Genomic DNA, 14,206 nt, shown 5'->3' on the forward strand with positions numbered 1-14,206 from the left:
ATGGTTAGGAAACATAACCATCTTTGATTAACGAGCTAGTCAAGTAGAGGCATACTAGTGACACTCTGTTTGTCTATGTATTCACACATGTATTATGTTTCCGGTTAATACAATTCTAGCATGAATAATAAACATTTATCATGAAATAAGGAAATAAATAATAACTTTATTATTGCCTCTAGGGCATATTTCCTTCATATGCTTCTTCCCGTGATTTTACGCTTTCAGTTTGAATTTAAAACATACTAGCACATATGCCCGTGCGTTGCAACGGGATGTGAATCAAGGCTCGGAAACATATGATCCTATTCTTCCTTAGATAGCATGTCCAACTGCCTTTAGGATCCTATGCACATCAGATAGCATTGTTGGTCTTCATTTACAATTAATCAGGGGTGGCAAGGTCGAAGCTCGCGGATGTATGCGCTTTTGTATAGAGCAAATGCATGTTGCTATGAATCAGGGGTGGCAAGTTCGGCCAACTGGGTCACGGGTGACATGTTTCTAACAACAATAACAATGGACCGATTGATAGTTGGGTTATTCAAAATGGTAGTTCGGAACATGAAACACGACCCGATTCAATTGATCTGGGTGAATAACACAAACTTCAGATTATTAGTGCATACTGAAATTTAAAAGTATAATACGAAGAAATAACATTATTCATTGTCACTTATGATGCCACGGCGTGAATAGATTTTGTGTCATGCAACTTGACATCATCGGTCAAACATAGTACGTGCTAGATATATCATTGATTACTATTTAGGCATCTGGATAGTGAAGATTGTTCACATATGTCAAACTATTGTTTTTATATAGTGGACACTAAGAAACTCACAACCTTACTAATAGGCATGACAAGAGGAATTTAAACTTTTGTGTAAAGAAAAGCAGCAATACAATATTTTCATATTTCAAAGAAAGCTAAATTTCATCAGCTTGAAAGTGGGCGGCGTTTCTAGATCGAAGCTGAACCTGAAAGCTTCCATCGATATCGCTCTGCTCCAAGTCCTTTGTTCTACTCCGAGTTGTAGACGGATCGCTCGCTCTCCTCCAAATCCTATGTTCTACTCCGAGTTGTAGACGGATCGCTCGCTCTACTCCAAGTTCTACACGAATTGGTTTTTCACATGAAAAATATTTGAAATCTGAGGTGTTTCTAAAAGAACTAAAAAGATATCTCATTATGACCTAATTGGTTTCTAATTAAAAACTTTCATGCTTAGGTGGGAGGAAAAGGGATGGTGGAGCCGGTGGCCATAGTTGCGCATACCGAGCACGTCCGGCCGATTAGGCATGCATACGCTTACGAGAAACAGTAACCACCACCTGTCCATTTTTCTTTCAATACGAAATCCCTCTTTCCGTCTTGGATTCAATTCCATTTGCTTCCCTCTTTCCTTCTTCAAGACCGAAATCCCTCTCTCTTTTTCCTTCTATGAATTCAAATACATTTACTTATCTGCTTCCCCCTCTTTCCTTTCTTTTTCCTCTCTTTCTATCATTATTTCCTCCTCTTTTCCTTCCTTATTGGGCAACTTATTTCCTTCCTTATTGATTCCCGAAACTGCTCCTTAATACTCAGGAAACTCGAAGATCCTTTTAAATTACGAAGTTTGGTTTGGAGGGAGCGATGTGGGACTATTTGAAACCTGAATGAACCTTCCTTATAGCATAGATGGAGCTAGCTTAGTTGGTTGTGTCAAAAGTTGTTGGGCACGAGGTTACAAGCTCGATTCTGCGCGCATTGACCATTATTATTTTTGCACGGATGAATCGATCGACTCTGATGGATGAAAGAAAACAAAATTTAGTACCACCTCGCATATGTTTTAACTAGCACAAATGCCCGTGCGTTGCTTTAAAATAATTTCTTGTAGAATTTGTCTAGGTGTTGTTTTAAAATAATCACTTGAATAATTAGTATCACTTAATCTGTAATTATTTTAGAATTAGTAACACTCAAATAATTAGTACTCCCTCCGTAAACTAATATAGAGCATTTAGAATACTAAAATAGTGATGTAAACGTTCTTATATTAGTTTACAGAGGGAGTATCACTTAATCTGTACTTATTTTAGAATTAGTAAAAAGTTTGGGTGTTGTTTTAAATAATCAATCGAATAATTAGTATCACTTAATCGGTAATTATTTTAGAATTAATAAAAAAAATACCGGTATATGTAGGGCATATGCACGCTGCATGCATGTTGTAGCCAATCCATGCAGACCTTCCCATTATGTGGTCTTTGCATATACTTTTTGATGAAGAAATCTTTGACTTCAGTTAATTGGTCTTGCCACACCTTCCTATTATATGGTCTTACTTTCTAAGAAATCCATCCGAATATCCCCTCTATACCCGAACATCCCATCAAATGCAAATAAAGGGCAGCTAGCCCAGTTGGTTCCGTCTCCTTGTCAGTTATAAGCGGGTTGTGAAATCGATCCCCTCAAGCCACAATTTATTTTTCCTTGACGGAAGGGTAGTGGATCGAAACGTTTTTTGCCAAAACAAACAATACTTCAACGAGTGCTAGCCGGTTGGTGCGGACCCAAATTAGTACCACCTCGTTTATATTACAATTTTGTCCATACAAATTGTAAAAGCGTATTATGACATGAGAAGAAAGTGTATTGTGACGATGAACCCGACAAAGTCAATCCGTGCTTTATTATTACTAGGAAAATTGCCCGTGCGTTGTAACGGGAGAAAACGATGAGATGTAGAATCGGTTCCGATGTAGGGTCAATACTTTTATGGGAAGACACCATCAAGGAGAGTTGTTGATACGGCGGGGGAGGTCTTAACTTGTGCAAACAGAGATTGCAATTGATAAGGAGGATCTGAGGGGCAAACGGTGGCAACAGAGCAGTTGAGCTAGTCATCAACATGGGCTAGAAATTTTCAAGACTATTTTTTATACTGATTTACTAAATGAATCTATATGTATCCTAGTCAGGATTAATAAAGCTCAAGAGTATGCCAATAAAAGGAGGTATCTTATTCTTTTAGTATGTACGCACTTCAGGAGGTGCATAGAGGTGCATAAATGATAATTAAAATGTTGAATGCTCAATATTGATCGTCGATGATTAACTCAAGTGCATAACTTGAGAGCACCTAACAGATTAGTATATGTTTGCAGCAACATTATTTCACAGATCTGCAGGAATATCAAAATGACCCGTAAACTATTTATGACATGGAGCATCTGTGTGAGAGAAGAAAAACTGATTTGACGGTAAATCTTGAATGAGATATGTGGCACAACATATACAAAATCACCAACTGATGAAGGGATCCAGCTTTAGAATTTGATAACTGAAACTAAAAGCCTCTCATTCAATAGTTTCAGGTAATCTAACCGTGGCAATGAAAAGCCAGAAATACATGCAGACATGTTATATGTTCGTATTTTCTGTGTCACTTAGTGTTTCTCCAAAACTAAAATAAGGGCTGATTATGACTCCATATTTTAGTGTTACGCCTGGGAAAAACATTTAATAAAAAGTTCTGGCGCAAAGTAATTAATTTACAATAACTATTAGCATAATTAAGTTTCTTCTTTGCTTGAGCAAAACATCACCAAAAATCGTAAAACATATATATTCTCTAAAATTCAGTAATCCATGTCACACAACCGGAAAAGAGAAGAACATTCATATAACTGATAGTCGGAGGAGATCAAACTAACATGTTCAGCATAAAATTCTATAGATAAGTCATCATATTTGTGGGATTTTTGGTTTTTACTATATATATGAATTCTCTTAAAATTCAACAATACTTTGTGTTGTTATTTCAGCATAATCATTCACGTATGATTAGAAATTGACATCCGTCATTACCTGTTGCCGTGCTAACTTACTGGATGAAAAGCTATAGAGATTAGACGTTGCTTTGCATTACATGTGCCACTGCCACATTCTGAATATAGATCACATCTAGGCAGCAAGGGTTATCCAGTCCTGTCTGCAGCACAAAGGAGATGTGAATGGGGACCTTTGTTTCGGGAAGCTGCGGCCTTGCGAGGTTGGCGAGCGGACAGTTGCCGGCCAGCAGGAGCAGCGACCTTTGCAAGCAGGAGCAGAAGCCGCCGAGTTTGCCGAGTGGGTCACGCGAGGGAGACGGCTTAGGTCCCCGCGCATGGTTAGCGTAGCCCGCCGCAAGGGTCGTGCCAGCCTGATCTCCGGGTCTGGGCCGGGCAGCGCCTGCACGGTTTCCTCCAGGATGAGGGTGCATGTCCAGGCCCCAGGCAAGGTTTGCAGGTTTTTCAACTCCAGTTGGTCCATTGGGAACACGTCGGCGATCGCGTCCATGACGGACTTGCCCGGATCCAAGCAGCACATGACCGCAGGCTGCGTCGATCTCTTGCAGCGCGCTGCAACAAACTGGAAGAACGTCGTGGAGTCCATCTTGGCATAGAGCGCCCTCAGGCTCTCACTAATGCCCACGGCGTCCTAGACCCCTTCCTAGAGCATGCAGCAGCAAGGGAGTCGGACTACTCGTGATCGCGATACATAGAGATCGCGGCGGCGGAGCGAGTTGGCGGCGCACGGCGCTTGCGTTGATGTCTTCGGAGCGGGACGCGAGGCCGCACTCTAACTCAGCCAAGCCGGCGCTCATCGCCTCCTCTGTCAGAGAGCCACCGCCTCCCCATCCCCTCGTCGCCGCGCTCGATGCCATGGGCCTGCCGTCAAAACCACTTCCGATCCCTGAAACCCTAGCGCAGCTCTTCAGCCTCCACGTGAATCAATCGATATTTACGGGAGGAATTAGAGGAGGCAGCGATGCAGAGTTGGACACAGAGTCCGCATCTCAAGGGAAGACGTGCGGGGATCTTGGATAGTTTTTTTAGAACTACTATCTCGGATTGATAACTTGCTTCGTCTTTCAATCGTACAAAGGCTTGATCCAAGCCTGGCGTTCCCTGGTTCGAAGGCTGAGGCCCAGCCAGTTGTGGGCGCACCGGCAAGGGCGCTGCGAACGTGGCCCAAGCGGGAGTATGGAAGTGTTTGTTCAGCCCAACGTTTTTTGTATAGTTTTATTTAGTACCACCTCGAATATGTTTAAAATTTAAACTGAAAGCGTAAATTCACGGAAAGAAGCGTATTGTGACGGTGAACCCACGGAGTCAATCCGTGCTTTATTATTAGGGAAAGACTAGCAAAAGGGCCCGTGCGTTGCAACGGGAGAAAAAAATATCATATTCTTCAATGGTTATGACCACATTTTGTTCACATCTTATCTCATGATTTTTAAAATTTATTTACAAATGCAAGAAAATGTACCCTTTTTCAAATTTATTCACAAACTAAAGCAATGTTCACATTTTTGAAAAAATATCTTGGTTGTCAAAAAAATTGATAATTCAAAGAATTATTCTGAATTTCAAGAAACGTTTTCTGAAAGACATACTATAATATTTCGATCTAACCCAGCAATTAATTCTTCGAAATTCACGCTCATGTCATAAAAATGTTGTAACAAACATGTTCAACTGAACTGTGTTTGGCACTGGATCAACTCATAAACTAACTTATAGACTGAAAAGTAGGATGCTTGTGTTGTCTTATAAGGAAATACATATGGAAAACATCACAAACTCACATAGCTACATGAAAATTCATAGCTTTGTACTTACCTAGCTCATCTATGGATCTCACTGATGCCAAGTTTATATAGGTTTGCATTGTATTGTAGAGTTTTTCTTTGAAGCATATATAGGAGACTTGTATACTAATTCACACGTCCATGCAACCTTCGCTTGGCCCTGTCTGCTCATGCAGGTTAGAATTATTTTTTCATGCATAAATTCTGTCGGGATTTTTTCTTATCAGACACTCCAATTGGGCTCTTGTCATCGCCGCAAAGTCTCACCCAGTTGGCACTGCAGTTGAAGCATATAAAAGCCAAAACTTGTATGTAAATATATGTTAAGTAAAAGGAAGTGATTCCCACAACCCATGTTTTCTAACATATTTATGGGCATCCAAGATATTATGTCTGTCCATCAAGAAGATATGCATGGCCAGGTATCTTCATAGGCCGGAGCAGCAGCAATAACAGAAGGATTGCTGAACGGATACGTTACTGATGCAATATTCAGTCAAAGATTTGTCATCACCAATTAGGGAGAATCATAAGACGTGCAAAGTGTTAGTCTGCTACTTACTTTCATCCATCCCTGCATGCTGCTGCTGCTGCATCCTGCATGAAAAGCCATCACCTCACCAGGATGTAGTTCACGCTCTTCTACAGCTCATAGCAAGGTTAGAACATGAAAATTGGGATCAACACTCTTCTACCTGCTTGGGAAGTATATGAGAAAAAGGAAAGCTGGAACAACGTTCAGAGTCACATGCCACTCCACTACACCAAGCACACGACTCTATCTCTGATTCACAATGTTGTGTGAACCTCGACCTCGATCAACATACCTTGGTGGTGCCATTGATAGGCGATGGAGTGGTAAACCGGCGAGACGCTTCTTCCCGCGCCAGCCAGCGGCTCCCGGAACACCTTAAGCACTGCACCATGACGAACAGCGAGAACATACGTCTGCAACTGCCAATGAAGGGAGCAATGAGTGGAGGATGATTGATGCATGAGGTTGGGAGGCGGCGACCTACTGATGATCGGTGCCGGTAGAGAAGAGCCCGATCACGGTTGACGGACGCGCTAGGTGGGAGCGGGAGAGTCCAGCGGGGGCGGCGTTGAGCGGAGGAGACGGTCGGCGGACAAATCTCATGGGGTGAACGGGTACTGGTAGAGCTCGATCTGGAGTGAAGTCCAGCGGGCGTTCTTGGGACCTTTGCGGCCATTGCGATCTATCACAAGAGAGGATCCAGCTCTCTGGAGCCGATCGAGTCGAGGAGGACGTGAGCAAACATACGCATCGTGAGAGATCAAGGAAGTCATGCACACGACTTCGGGCAACACCGTGGCCGATCTCGATCGGGAGGAAGACCAAGGACGCCCATCGTGCTTCCTCGGACTCGGCGCTGCTCTTCCTCGATGCGAGGTCTCGGCGTCTCGCCTAGGTATAGGAAAGCACATGATCCCGGGCATCGTATATATGGGAGGGTTAGGAAGGTTCAACTGGAAGTCCTGATCGTGAGTTTCTTTGTTTTCTTATTTAATTGGTTTTCTAGTAGTAGTACATGACTTTGACACGACACGTACATTTTATTGAACCAAGTTCGTGTAATGAAGAAAAAAAAAGGAATAAGGAATAAGAACCGCGAACGGGGAAGAATAAAAGAAGGTAACATGTATTTGTGCACAAGTGAGTTAGTGTCCTAGTGGGTTTGAAAAATAAAGGAAAACAATTACAAGCGCGCCATTTGGCGGGCCGGCCCAATTACAAGCGCGCCTCATTGAATTACCGAGACAGAAATTTAGTACCACCTCGAATATGTTTCAAATTTAAACTAAAAGCGTAACCTCGAATATGTTTCAAATTTAAACTAGAAGCGTAAAATCACAGGAAGAAGCGTATTGTGACGGTGAATCCGGAGACTCAATCCGTGCTTTATTATTACTAGCAAAAGGGCCTGTGCGTTGCAACGGGTAAAACATTACATTACACGCCCCTAACACAATAACACATGGTCTAAGGGCATCTCCAGCCGTTCGGCCCCCCAGGACGCCTAAAAATCGTCCCCTGGGGGCGCGCCGGCGCTAAACCGCGCACTGGGGGCGTGATGCCCCCCGTCGCGGCGCCCACGTTTTTTAAAAAAAATTCAAATACGGCGCAAATACGACTGAAATTTAACGCAAACATTGGCGAGTTCGTTCAAACTTAAACATATTTTACAAAAAAAGAAAAAAACTTCGGCAGGCTACCCCCGCCGTCCCCCTCGCCGCCCGCCTCGCCGCCCGCCCATGCGGTTTAGATGCCGAGGAGGCGGTAGAACCGCGTGTAGTCGCCGCTGCCGTCGTCGTCGTCGTCGTCGCCGCCCCCGCCTGCGCCTCCGTCGTCCCTGCTGCATCCCTCCCCCGGTTGGCGCGGCGGGTTGGACGGTCCGGGGGCGTCGTCGTCGTCGTCGCTGTCGAGGACCACGACGCCGTGCTCGTCCTCGCGCCCACGCTTGCGAGCGGCGATCTCTTCCAGGGCCCGGCACTGCCGGACCATCTCGTCGCGGAGGTAGTCGTCCTGCGCCCACCGCAGGGCGTCCTCGTCGGAGAAACCACGCTGGGCTATCTCCTCGTACTCCGCGGGGAGGCCGCGCTCCGGCTTGGGCTTGACGAGGACGAAGCGGCCGGTGGGTGGGGAGGCGTTGGCGCCGCCGATGCGGACGCCGGAGCTGCGCGTGCGGGCACTGACCGGCGTGCCCTGGGGCTCCGGTTTGACGGGGCGGAGGCAGGGCGAGCCGCCGGACGACGAGGAGGACCCCCCGGTCTCCATGTGCCTCGGGGTCCAGGAGCTTCCCCGGCGGCGTGAGAAGGACGGGGGATCGGGGTACTCGAGGGGCGGCGTGTTGCCGTCCTCGATGTACTTGAGGACGGCCTCCAACGTGCGCCCGGGCACGCCCCACCACCGGCGCCGGCCGTTGGAGTTGAGCCTGCCGGAGGGCTCGACGCCGTTGGTGGCCTCGAGCTGCTCGGCGTGACGGCGGCGGAAGCAGGGCTCCCAGAGCGGGCTGTCGGGGACGTACCGTGGCCCCTCCCTCGCCGCCCGCGGTAGCGACGCGCGGATGCGTGCGATCTCCGCACGCCGCGCCGCCCCGGTGGGTGGTGATGGCACCGGCACGCCGCCGGCGCTGATCCTCCACGCGTCGGGCACCCGCATGTCCGGCGGGACCGGGTACCCGGCCTCGTAAAGGAGGCGAGCCTCGTCTTCGTGGAGATGGCGGCGGCCGAAGCCGTTCGCCGCCGCGTCGTCACCAGGGAAGCGCTCGGCCATGGGTGGAGACGGCGAGAGAGAGGAGAGGGAGAAACGACGGCGAGAGAGAAGAGAGGGAGGAACGACGACGGTGAGAGAGTGTGGTCGCCCAGCACGCTGGTGCGCGTCTTATATAGGCCGAGACGCCGCCCGTACGCGTGGCCGCCGTGTGTACGCGTGGCGGGCGAGGGAGGGCGAGGGACGCGCGTCGTCCGGCCTTCACTGCGCCGCCCATGAGGCATCAATGGCGCAGGCTGACCGGCGCGGCAGCGCGGCAGCTTTGGCATTGATTTTCCGCGGGAAACGAGGCGATGAGGACGACGAAGGGGCGAGAAGAGAGCCGTGTCGCTGACGCGGCGGGCCCGCGGCTTTTTCGCGCCAAAAAAGTTCGCCCGGCGCCCCCGGGCGCCCCCCAGCGCGCCGGGTTCGGCCTGGGTCCGCCGGCGCTGTTTTCGGCCCAGGCCGGCGAAAATCGGACTCCTGGGGACACGACTGGACCGATTTTTCGGCGCCGGCGCAAGAAAAACGCCTGAGGAGGCCTTCCTGGGAGGCGCGGCTAGAGATGCCCTAAGACTCACCCCTCCCTCGGTTGCACGCACTCTATTTCAACACCCCACCCCACCTGTGTCGCCGCTCATCTTCCTTCCCGCCCTTGCTGGCAGTGAATGTTCATCTCATCACAACACGACTTAATGTGGTAAATTCCAAAACAGTAAGTTCGGCCACCGTTTAAGCAACAAGGATATCCTGGTTGACACCCTTCTTGCCCACAATGACGTGGCTGGATCCTACCAGTGCTCCATCCCTGCCCCGCCGTTAAGCCTGGCCGGCAACGGTCACCGTGATGGCCCTATACAGCAGGGCACGGCAGTCTTGTTGTCGAGAATGTCCTCCAGGCATCGGTCAAGCCTCCTCCTCTTCCCAGTGGTTCAGCCAAGGGGAGCACGTAAGTGTCATGTGATATGATGCAGCTCTCCATGATGAACTCAGCGACGAAATAAAACAGGACTGGAAAGGAGCAGCAAAGAACCATCCAAGACGTCCCAAGGTCTTGTTTAAACTGAAGGAAAGCGAGCTTGCCACAGGAACTAGCACTGCACCAATGATTACTAATACTTTGGCTCAAGAGGTTGCTGTTGGAAGCGCACCTGCGGAGAATTTTAAAAGCCCTGTGGCACCACCTACTGATATAACGGTATCAACAGCACCTGGTGACATTTCTACCGAAGAGTTTGGTAAGCAAGTGTTGTTGCATGTGCATCTTATTTGCTGAAGTGCTATTTTGGTTAGTTCTTCTGGTGTTTTGAGATATGTGCATATACTTACCCTTCACGTCGGAACATTACATGTTTTTTCCTTCTTCTTTTCTGCAGTAGAAGTTGCTACTTCGAAGATTGGAAGTGAGTCAGCTATGGAAATTAGCCATGCGGCCACAGCTACTGACACGATGACCCAAGAAGTTGGTGTGGAAAGGGAACCTGCACAGAATTCTGAGAGTCGTGCGGCACCACCTACTGATATGATGTCATCAGTGACAATGCCTCTCAATGTTGTTTCTAATGATGAGTCTGCTGGTGAGCAAGTGTTGTTGTGCATATCATTTTCCTTAATTACTTCCTCCGTTTTTATTTACTCTGCATATTAGCTTTGCCCAAAATCAAACTTTGTAAACTTTAACAAAGTTTGTAGACAAAAATATTAACATATACAATAACAAATCAATACCATTAGATTCATTATTGAATACACTTTCCCATCATATAGATTTGCTATTGTAAATGTTCATATTTTTTCCTATGAACTTGGTCAAACTTTATAAAGTTTGACTTCAGTCAAATTTAATATGCAGAGTAAATAAAACCGGAGGGAGTACTATGGTTAATTTTGGGGTGCATTGAGTTATATATAAACTCTTTCTTCATGCCGGCATATTTATTGTGCAGTACCAGTTGCTACTGATACGATGACCCAAGAGGTTGCTACAGAAAGTTATCAGTGACAGTAACGCCCCAGGCTTTTTCTAATGGTGAGTCTGGTGAGCAAGTGTATCATGTGCATCTAATTTTTCTTGATTACTACGAAGTATTTGGTTAATTGTTGCTGCGTGTTGAGTTATTTCTCTCTTCACAACGGCACATAAATTTCTTATTTTTTATTATTGTGTAGTACAAGTTGCTACTTCCGAGCTGGGAACTAAGACTGCTGCGGAACTCCCTGTGCCTCCAGCTACCACCGATGCAACATTATCGCTGAATCACAAAGAATTTGGAAGAGCACAAGAAGAATATCCTGGTAATGAATTATTTGTTGTTGTCAGTGATCTTATTCTGCTTAATTGCTAGTACTTTGGTTTAAGTATTAGTGTTGACTTATGTATACTCCCTCTTCACGCACACATGTGACATCATTTATTGCCAGCACAAGTTGACGGTGATGGTCAACATGATGATCATGAGACAGAAGATAGAAATAACTTTCATGAGCCAAATGATCTTGTTAGTGAAAATGGCCTGAGCAGTAACATGGCAAGTATTAAAAATGAGATGGAAGGAGTGGCAGTTTAAGAGGAGCAACGTGCGGAAGATGGCACGCAGGTAATTTACACAAGCCAACTGTCTAAAAAAATTCTGATGCTCTCATAGTGACGTAGCTAGCGGAACCAAAGTGAAGTGAGGAAATAATATTCTTGATGTAAATAAATCTATTCAAGGGATAAGTGACACCGAAACTGAATATTCATGGCTTGTAGTTAAGTGCACACTGAATATTGAGATCGGTCCAATTTCTTTCAGTGATGCATGTAGCTAAGCTGTAGAGTTTAGCTTCTCTAAGTAGATATATGTTTTGTAGTGCTGTGGGCCACTTATTCCTTTTGCACCCTGTTTTTAAATATTTGTAAAGTGTGACTAAGTGCACATTGAACCTTCAGGTTTGTTTTCACATTCCTTCTAATGGTTTGTTTGGTTCAATTTCTGAATATTACTAGAGATGTGAGAAATTTGATGGCTGTTGGACTAGTTGCTTTATTTTGGGCTATTAGGAACCTGTAATATACATTGTGTTATCAGTTTCTAATGGTCGATTGGATTGGATTGGATTGGATCCTCAGGTGTTGCTGCGGGGTGTAGCAGACACAGACTTTTAGAGATATAGACTGAAAATACTAGAAGGAACAGACTTCTAGTATTCAGTTTTTTTCTGTTCCTGAAGATGATGAACTGCTTCCAACAAGTTCCTCCTCCCTGTACTCTGGCTTCTAGTAATACATGAGTTTGTTCTCATGTCAATTTGGTGGCTTTGTGCTGTAACAAAGTTCACCATGTAATGTATTGTGATCCCTAAAAAAATGTATTGTTGGGCACATTATATATTTTGTCCCGGTCGACTGTAATGTCTCCGAATTTCACATAACTTTTACCGTGGTCCTTGATTCACTTACAGAATCATATGTCTGTATGTTGTTGACAATGTGATACTATGTTCCTATATTTTGCACAACATATATTCCTACGTATTTTGTTTTCCGGATGAATGAAACTACAAAAAGCTAGTAGCGCACAGCTGACACGAGATCAATCATCTATCTGAACTCAATCCTGTATAAAAGTGAGTGTATGCACAGAGAGATCGGCAAGCTTTTGTCTTCGTATGTGTGAACTAGGAAGTGGCACGTCAAGTGGATGTCAGATAAAGAAAAATGCAGACTCCATCTTGGTGCTGAACACTCAGGAGGGAGACGCTGTCCCCCTTCCCCAGTAATGGCGGAAGTAATCCTTTGGTTGCAGCAGAGAGTAGGCCAGACTAGATTATATATAATATCGAGGGAACCAAGACCACCCCCACCACCTGAGTCGAACGCATCAGGAACCCTAGCTAGCTAGCTACAGATGGAGCACTTACAGATCAAGCTGCCATGAGTGTCTCCACTCGAGCTCTGGCACGGGATGGCGCCGTCGCCAGACTCCGCCGGGCAACCCCCGCTGCAGCCGCCAGCGAAAGGATTCGCTCGCCGCCTCCCGGCCGGCGTCTCCGTCTTCTGGACTCCTCTGTTCCAGAGAGACCTCCGCGTGTCAACGCCACGTGTGTTCGCCCGCATCGCGGAGCTGATCAGACGGCCGTAGCTAAATGTAATAGTAACAGTCTAGTAGCAGCCTCCATTAATAGGAGGAGGCAGGCAGCTTCTCCGTCGGTCCCGTGGTTGGAAGGAGGAAGGTTGTCAGGCCCCAAGTCGAGTCAACTAGATGCACCAAACCTCAAGCTACAACCAAAGATCCACACTTCAGAAAACAGGGCAAAATAAGAGTAACGGTCACGGAAATATTCAGAGCCGAGAAAACAGAGCAAAGCAGAGGAGTAGAGGAGGCTAACTATAGGCAAAGCAGAGTTGAGAAAACAGAGCAAAAGCAGAGGTTGCGACATGCAAGTAGTCAGAGTTGAGACCAATGTAGAAAATGTTGATGGTTTGTAAGTATAGCTCTTTAGTAATAGTAGCACAAATGCCCGTGCGTTGCAACGGAAGAAAATATCACACATCTTAACCCTAATAAAAATCTGAAAATGTACACTACATGTCATCTAGATTACCGAAGGTAAATAACAATGGCGATAAATTTAGAGACCGGGGTATTTGCAACCCATCTCACATCAAAGTTTTATAACCAGATGTATGGAAACATCCTTTTGGAAAACATTGCATAGAGTAAAAAAAGTAAATTGGAATTAGCAAGTTGAAATAAAATTGTACACTATAATTTCAAATCTAAATTAGACGGCTCCATCAAATATGTATATAAATACAGTGTCCAAATAAATTATTACAATATGATTTCAAGTGCAAATTAGATGGACAAGTGTAGTAATGAGTGATTTAGCAAAATAAAACAAAATAATATTCCCTCTGTTTCTATTGGAATCTCTAAAAAGTCTTACATTTTGGAACGAAGGAAGTAAATGATTAGAGAACTTACAGAGTAGACACGTTAATTCTATAGCCCAAGATCAGTTGTCAATCACGAACCCTAAAAAAGGGGATAAAGGAATCAACATCTAATAGACGAAACATGATGGTACGTGCATGTAGCTGTAGGAAACCTCTGTACCTCTCCGCAGCACATAAAACCACCCAGAAGCAAACAAACCAGCTTGAGCCTTTAACCTGCCAAAATTAAATCCCAGATGAATCCCCAACATCACTTTTAAATCAAATACGCATATGCCATGAGCCCATGACACAGCAGCAAAACACGCTCCACAGAAGTTAGTAGCAGGAGCCCTTGCATCCATACTTTGGGGAGGCGGCGAGGCGCTC

The sequence above is a fragment of the Triticum urartu genome, chromosome 7A, assembly GCF_056163025.1.
Source record: "Triticum urartu cultivar PI428250 chromosome 7A, HENAU_Tu73, whole genome shotgun sequence".
In the NCBI taxonomy this organism is placed as follows: Eukaryota; Viridiplantae; Streptophyta; class Magnoliopsida; order Poales; family Poaceae; genus Triticum; species Triticum urartu.